Genomic DNA, 8735 nt, shown 5'->3' on the forward strand with positions numbered 1-8735 from the left:
GCTGAAGCAGAGCTCTCAGCATGACAGCCAGGCTTTTGTTGCTGTCTGAATGGAGGTTAAATATCCCTCCAAATCAGAGCTCTTTGGCTTTCTGGAGCCATCGTCTGACAGCAAGTACCTTTCACATGCTAATGCATATGATTTTTTTTTTTCTTTTGTAACCATGGCCGGACAGTGGAATCATCCTAAAGGACGATGAATAAAGCGAGCAAATTCTTTTTTTTTTTTCCCTTTCAACTTTCTTTACTCGCTCCTTTCTCTCATCCCTCTTTTTATCACCATCGCTTACAGCCAACCCACACCCCGACCCCCTCCTGTAGGGCATTTAAAAAAAAAAAAAAAAGCACAGATGGTCTCCACTGACCTGCTATTCATCATTGTGTCAAACGCTTTGTCAGAATAATGCTCCCCAACAAACAAGCTGGAGGATTTTATTTGTTTCTATTGATGAGGCCCGTTAATTTCACAGCCGTCTCATTAGGCTTAAAACCACCAATTAATTCCTTTTGTTCTCATTAAGCGGCTAATTCCAAACATGAAGCGCCACGACAATGAGCGCTGCTCAGAGCCAGAGCCAGACAACACACAGCCACTGGAGCGTGAAAAGCAGGTAGGTAGCGGGAGAAAATTGCGGGGCGGGTGGAAGGTTGATGGGGGCGCATGAGTGAGTGAAAGTGCTTGAGCAAAGGAGAGCCCTGACAGAGTCTTCTGTTAATTTGGACAGAGCCTTAACACTTGACAGCAACTCATTAACTGCTTGTCCATCGCAAGGTTATCAGCACAGTTTGAGCCAGTTTTCGGGATGGAGGCCGCTCATTGCCAACAAAGGCGGCTCATCCAAATCTTCAACCTCTTGGGAAAGGCGAGCGCCTCAAAGGCATCGTTTCCATCAAAACAGAACCTACTTAGCCTTTAGCGACTGTTCACCATTTGCCAAAAAAATATATTTTGGTGGTATAGGTTTTGAGTTAATGATTGCCAGAGATGGGAGACTCGGTTCACTTGACTTGACTTGAGTTATTATTTTTAGGACTTGCTTGCCAAAAACGTGGGAATGACTTGACTTGGGACTTGGTATAGAAGTGACTCCACTTGACTTAGACTTTAGCGCTACAATACATGACTCGACAAGCCATCTTTGTTTATAGTTATAAATGTGCATTTTAACACAGTTTGACTTTTTAGAAAGGAAGTTAAGAAAGAAAGAGGAAAAAAGAGGGGTTATGTTCATTCACGCCAATCTGGCAACCTAGTCAGTGACTTTTGTTAGTATGATGTGGCGACGGAGACACCAACAGCGTCGGAGCAACTCTGAGGATTGTTGATTTGAATTAATGGATGTTTTGGTCCACGATGTTGATAAAAACAGGATGTCAAAATGCATGCTTTCTACCTCACGGAATGAAGGCACAACAATGACAATGTCGAACTTCACTCGTCATTACACAAGCCACAGACGGGTATGCTAACCTAAAATTTCGCTAGCGATACGAAGGGGTTCGCATTGTGGACATCACGACACACCTGTTTTCTTGTTATGAACATGTGATGTTGGCAATGCGAGCCCGAGGGCAGCTTTTATCAACTCAATTTCCGTTGTTTGTTGAATTACAAAAACTGTTTAGCATAAACATACATAATGAACAAACACATTAATTCACAAGTCATAGTACCAACACATTTCTTATGTGTTACACAAACCACATAAATAAACACCCATACTGCTCCGATTGGCTGGCAACCGGTCCAAGGTGTGCCTGGCCTCCGGGCCAAGGTTAGCTTGGAATAGGCTCCAGTTACCCTCGACACTAATGACGACAAGCAGTATAAAAAAAATGGATCTTGGCCCTCAGGTCTGGAGAATGCAGTATGATACTCCATTTTCCTACTGCTCTCATTCTCATCTCAGATTAAATGCGTTTCTGACTGGAGCCAACAGCTACATACCAAAAAGTAACTACAGGACCCATCGAGCCTCCATTGTTGTTAATATGCCTCATTCTGAGTGACGCGGTCAAGGCAATGAGATATTTTGCTGTAGACCACAACGCTGTTTTGAAGCGGAAAACTGACCACTGGTCGCCGAGTAGAATTGGGCTGGTATTGTGCGATGGAACAGTGGTAAATGTGGTTTCTAGTTCTGGTTTGCATATGATCACTTTGAAAATGGAGACCAGGTTTTCAGTCTGGCCATGCATAAATCACAGACCAAATATTGGTGGAATGGAAGATGGCATCATTGTAGCGGACATATGCTCCAAGGCAAATTTGACTCTTTGCCTGACTATGCAGGACTACCGTACACAGGTGTCAAACTCCGGTCCTGGAGGGCCACGATCCTGCCTGTTTTCGATATTTCCCTCTTCCAACACAGCCGATTCAAATGATCAACTCATCAGCAAGCTCTGCAGGAACTTGATAATGATCAAGAAGAGAAACATCTAAAACATGCAGGAAAGCGGCCCTTGAAGACCGGAGAGTTGGACATTTGCGAGGACGCCGAACCTGTTCTTTTCTCCCAGCCAAGCACCGTATAGAATCATGATTTTTAAAACAATCTACATTTCTTACAATGACGTACTAAAATGGCCTAGTGGCTGAACTTCCAAAGCTGCCAAACAGAAAATGTGATTCAGGACCAAAGCCTAAGAAACCTATAATGATCTTTATTGCTTGCAGGTGTTTCCCTTACGTCAGGCTGAAGTCGTCCTTAGGGAAGCGTGTTGCAATCATGCTATGGTAGAGGTGTCAAAAACGTTTCACCAAAAAAAAAAAAAAAAAAATATATATATATATATATATATATATATATATATATTTTTTTTTGAAAGAAAGAATAAACAAATAACTCTGAATACAAAATGGAGGGATTTAAAAACATGAAAGCAAGCAAAGTGGCGACCGAGGCAGTAATTTTCCTATTGGAAGTGTACTCACAAAATCTATCTGGTGCCTCCACTCCATTATCAGAGTGCAAGTTGTCATTGTGGCCAAAGCTTTACGGAAAGGCTCACAATATGCAGAGATTGCTAGTTTGCTGGACAGCACCGTACAATTTGCTGCAGCCTTGAAGGATCCTTGAGCCTCTCCTGACAATTTACCGAGGGGAATTGCCCAACGTTGCCTTTTGTCTGCTGGAGACACGGGGCAATTATCCAGCCCCCCACCCCCCTCCCCTGTAATGTTTCCCTGACTTTAATCTCCTGGCTGAGCGCGTAAAGCAGAATGGGTAGTCAGGTTTCAGAGTGCCTTCTGGGTTCTATTAACACACAACGGCTGTTTCTGCTCGGGCCAGGCAGCCAAGAGAGGAGTGCAATCTGACAGACAGCTCTCCCCTGGGCTTTTAAGGAGAAAACATGATTATGTCATAATATATTTTTTTGAAAAGAGATCCATTGCAAAGATTGCTCATCTGTCTTTTCAATCTAATGCGCCTCTGCTTTTGTGAGGCTCAGTGGGGAATACTGGAAGTGACGGATGCTTCAATGGACAACAATAAATAGATATAGTGTTTTCCTTGTGAGAATACAGACTAGGGGCCAAAAACTGAGGTTGAGATCCAATTTCTGCAATACTTCAAATCAAATGTTCTCATTGCCCTGGAGACAAAAAAAAAAAAAAGTGTATCTACGAATAATTTATTTAGTGTAAACTTCCTTGCTAGCTGCTAGCGATTATTGACAAATGATTTTCCAGGGATTTTATTGCGGTTGTTGACACAAAACATTACAAATTGACAGTCTAATTCAATGAAAGCAAAATGCAACTTAACACAAACAAGTTTTTAATTCAATTATGAATAAAACAGGATACAGGCTATTATTTTTTCCAAACACGTTTAACATTTACGATTGTCAGTCCTGACTGGTCGCTAAACAAATTGGTGAGGAAAAGTCACTTTTAAGACCCCCCCCCCACAACCATCATAATCAGTCAGGACAGTCTTGTTAGAATCGAGCCTTTGCACATTTTGATCAGAAGACAAGTAAAAATGCTCAATTTAAGGCTCCCGGCGTGTACCCCACTTCAAACAGTTTGGTAAATACAGTATCAGAGTTTGTGTAACGTCACGATCAAATTTGAGTGTCTATAATTCAAAGGCATTGTTCCCTCTGTCATTTAAATAGTAAAGCTGTGGGTGATTGGTGATGGGATTGAAGTGAAGGATTTACTTACAAGTTGCGGGTGTTGGGATAGTTTTACAGCTCTTCGCGCTCCTTCGTGGTAAACCAGCAGTCCGGGTGCTATCAGCTCACATGTTGCGCTGTAAATGTTCGTCCAAAAGAATCTGTCCAGCAGTGAATATGATACAAAACAGTCACCATCATTCCCCTCAAGTCACTTTTGAAACGCATCATGGGCTATTTTCCGAGCCAAGCCTTCACAGCTATCTAACCGATGCTAGCTGACAAGAACAAAATCCGGGTATTCTGTGCATTCTTCTTTCTTTTACTGTGCCGTCAATTGGAAAAGCACAGCGAAATGACTGGTATCCAGTGACCTGTCTCATTTCAAGTCTGGCCGACAAAAACCTTTACGTGAGACAGCAACAGCGGTCCATTAAGCAACATTGTGACCGGTTATTCACTTAAAAACTCCGTGAACGCTTGTTTGGCCAACTTGTTGGAGAGCGGGCGAAGACTCGACTGTGGCGTCTCTCTCCTCGTATTAAAAATGCAATCCTGTAAAATAACCCAAATGAAAAAATTACCTGCAATATGATTCTTTTTTTTTTCTTTAACTGGCACAAATTACAGCTACATTTTTTGGGGGGTATCCTGAATATGTAACACTGATACATGTGTCCCGTTACTCCCCAAACCTGGATGTTGGGAGTTGTATTGCAGGGTTCCAACGTGTCTGGTATGTCGCTCTGGATGTGGGCCAGCACCACTCTCTTAAAGCACTTCAGAATGATTGGAGTGGGTGCTATTGGTCGACGGTCATTCAGGCAGTTGGTCGGGCTCATTTTGGGAAGAGGGATGATACATGTTCTTTGAAAGTCCAAATGTGTTCTTGTTTACTTCAGTGTTGTCACTGCCCTGGTGGTGTCATTTGTGGAGTGACTAACATGCAGGTCAGTGTAACCACAACCTTATACATCCTCTTGGCATGTAAGCAAACACGTCGACAGTCAAACAATTGAATAGCCGACGTGAAATGAGAATTGGGCACTGGAGGTGTACAGTTTAAATCTAGCCCAACTAAAATCATTCAAAACATTCACGGTATGTTCCAGAAAGAGACACAAATCCATTAAAAAAAATGAAATAACTGAATGTAAATAGGTTATTGTTTTTCATCCAAACAAAAGAGCCAAATATAAACACGGGCACAAAACGAGGCCAAAAAAAAAAAACCCATAGCTCCTGACACGGTAGCTCCAACGCATTTTTTCCGTGTAATTAGTCATGTTTCCACCGTGCCTTCTTCAAAGAACGTGTATTCAAATCAAACAATTATGTTCGCATGCTGTGCATAATATCCACGCACGTGTATTGGTCTCAATCGGTGCGTCAAAGCGACGGCTATTGAAAGAAAAAAACATTTGGGTGGATGCTTGGGACAAAAATCATGGTTTTGATGAAACATGGCGTGTATGCAATGGTTGCAAGATCATTTCAGCTACTTGTACATCAGAGGACTTTGGGAAGACCCTTGGAAAACTATCATCTCACACCTTAGAGAGTTTTTAGTTACCGTCTGGTCTCAGACTGACATTTTACAAAGACTGTGAATTTTGCAGGGTCACTATTTACAAGACAACGAATAACAGTCTGGATAGAAGAACAAAGACATACAGTATTCGGAATTACTAAATAATTTTTGAACATATACAATGAAATCAGATCGTTTTGATGATCTCTCACACCTCCTGGTTGGGAATCACTGATGCAAAGTCGCATCCAGATCAGCATCGTGTTACTGTGCGAGGCGATTCTACAGGGTGAAGTGCAACATCAAGTGCAAATGTGCACCCTCCTCCTACTCCCCCCTGAAGAAAAAAAAAAATAGTAGTATGACCAGAGCGGCAAAAGCAATCCAGCCTAATCCAAATGAATCCTAGTTTTTGCAGGCTTCTCCATCCCGGTTGGAAGCTGATGGCAGCTCGCCTTGGCTGGGTTGCTTATCTTCTGCCTGTGGTTGTTCGTTAGCTGTACGGGCCCGGTCTTATCAGGACTGGGGCCTGCTCGGATTGGAGGGTTCATGGGAAGTAAACATAGAACCTGTCCTTTGCTTATCTAGCCCAGGAGGCTGCGTATATGTGTGTGTGTGTGTGTGTGTGTGTGTGTGTGTCGGGGATGGAGAAAGGAAAACCTGTTTCCATGACAACCTCTTCCTTCACCCCCACCTTTCCCAACCCCACCCCTCTCGAGGAGAACCCCGGTGGTCTTTGTGTAATGCGATTCCACTAGAATGCACTGTGGATTAGAGCTACACACCCTTCGGGCCCAAAGGCAGGCCAGTGAAGACATGATTACCCAGATCAAATGCTGTAATCACTTGGCACTGGAGGCTTTCACATCCATTGCAGATAAAACCTCCAACTGGCAATTCTCAGGTGATTAAGGGATTATTATTCTGCATTTCATCATGGTGCCAGTCCCCCTCGTTACCCCCCCCCCCCGCCCCCTCGTCCCTCCTCCCCTCGCCATCGCAAGAAAGATTGCGATAAAGGAGGAAACGCGAGTTTGGCAGACTGTGACCAAAGCCTGGCAGCAGTCCTTTGCATGTATTGGCATTAGAAACCTCACCCACACCCCTTTCATTTTCTAGAGCGTCCTGGCTTCAACAAGACAGGCACAAGCGGAAGACTGGACCGCGTTCTTATGTTTGCCGTGCAGAACTCCGTCTCTCAGTACGGGCTCCTCCATGAGAACCTGCCGAAAGCACTCTATTGAGCAGTGGATCGGCGGAAGGTGGGGCAATGACCCCACCCACCCCACCGCCCTGCACCCGAGTACAATAGGCACTCAGAAGTCCAATCTTTCATCGGGAGATATTCCACTTGTTTGATTAAGTGAGGAAGAAAACTGTACTTGAGCAAGAAGCTTCGGCTCCAAAACGTTGGAGGAAGAACACACTTGAACCATGTGGGAAAAGCGAAAAGCGGAAAACTATAGCCGTTAACAAATGGGCCCCGTGAGAGCGGGCCACGGCGCTTGGCTCCATGCTGAAAGCATCCGGCCTCACCATTATAATCCAACAACAACATCTGTGAAGAGGTAGACGTAAGAGGGGGCACACAAAAACTCCTAGAGGAGCCTGGCAGGGGAGTGGAAGGACGGGGGGCCATTCAACTCATCCGCGCTCAAAAGTACTCATCTACCGAAAGCCCACTTGAGAGAATTTAAGTGCAGTATTTGCGTCAGATTTCTCAAGTGGCGCTGCGTGAAGTCTCAAAGAAACGATTTGGTAGCGCCTCCCGTCATGCGCCGATTAAAAAAAAAACTGTTTGGTCTTCAGGCATGGACCCGTTTGGAGTGATGAGTTGAAAGCAGAACCAAGTTTGTGTCTTCAGTACGCAAGTTCAATCATTTCTGGTTTCAAGCTCCCTTTCCGTCTTGCCAAGAGCACGCGGAATGCGTTCCTCTCGTGTTTGTGCTTCTCCAGAGACACTCGTCAACTCTTGCCTGCCTGCGTTTGCCGTCATTTTCTAACATTTAACTGTCACGGAAGAGACTGTGCTCCGCAAATAGACGCAGAGCCAAGCCAGACATAAAGAATGGCAACAATCACGAGTAATACGGATTTCAAAACGGACCACAACGTATCCCCCTTCGGGTATCCTCCAAATTGTTTATGAGCCCGTGCAAACAATTCCGCAAAACGTACGATGGGCAAATTGTGAGTGAAAGTGAATTTGTATTTGCTGAGAGGCTCCAGCGCGCCCGCGACCCGACTGAGGAGAAGCGCGTCAGAAAACGGGTGGACGGATGGATGAATGTTGATGGAATGACAGGCAAGTAGCAGCAGACGGTAAGACACTGTGGTCGACATATAAATGAAAAATGAAAAGCTTTTTCACCATTCTTAATCCTTTCAGGGACAGCGGCCACTACAGTGGACAAGTTTATCAGGTTCTCATTATTGGTGCATGAAAGAGTTAAAGAATTACAACAATAGAATCTATTTTACAGCATTCTAACCATGTCTATGGAGCCAACACATTCAGGCACATTTCTTCACATTTGCCGATCGCAAATTTCCCCGATTTGTGGGACTAATAAATGTTCTCTGAAAAATGAGTTTGCATGTCCGAAGAAATATTGCTTTGGGAATGGAATTGTTTGGTAAAATGTCAAAACAGGAAAGACTCATTTTTTCTTCACAACTAAATCTGAACACATCTCACAGAAGAATGTCCTTTTGTATGCGATTTTAATTCACTTGCGCTCTACATTTTCCCCGGTTCTGAATATTTTTGGGATTTATTGTTTATGCACCAGAACAAATTCCATGAAGAAGGTCAGCTCAAATCTAAGTATCTTGAGTGAATTATTAAAAAAAAAAAAAAATCTGACTCAGAGATCAGCCCATGATGAGACCTGAAGCACAGCGACAAACACTAAATTTGACCCAAATAAGAGCATGCATATAAATAATCTCTGGAGCACACAGATGACCACGAATCCTTTGTAACCCCTGATGGGATACAAAGGATATATGAAGTCGGTTTAAATGTGACATCAAGTCAGCTCTTAGCAGTTTTTCAAATTCGTACCTTCCTGAGG

This window comes from Hippocampus comes, unplaced genomic scaffold (assembly GCF_001891065.2).
Source record: "Hippocampus comes isolate QL1 unplaced genomic scaffold, H_comes_QL1_v1.1 scaffold142, whole genome shotgun sequence".
NCBI classification, from domain to species: domain Eukaryota; kingdom Metazoa; phylum Chordata; class Actinopteri; order Syngnathiformes; family Syngnathidae; genus Hippocampus; species Hippocampus comes.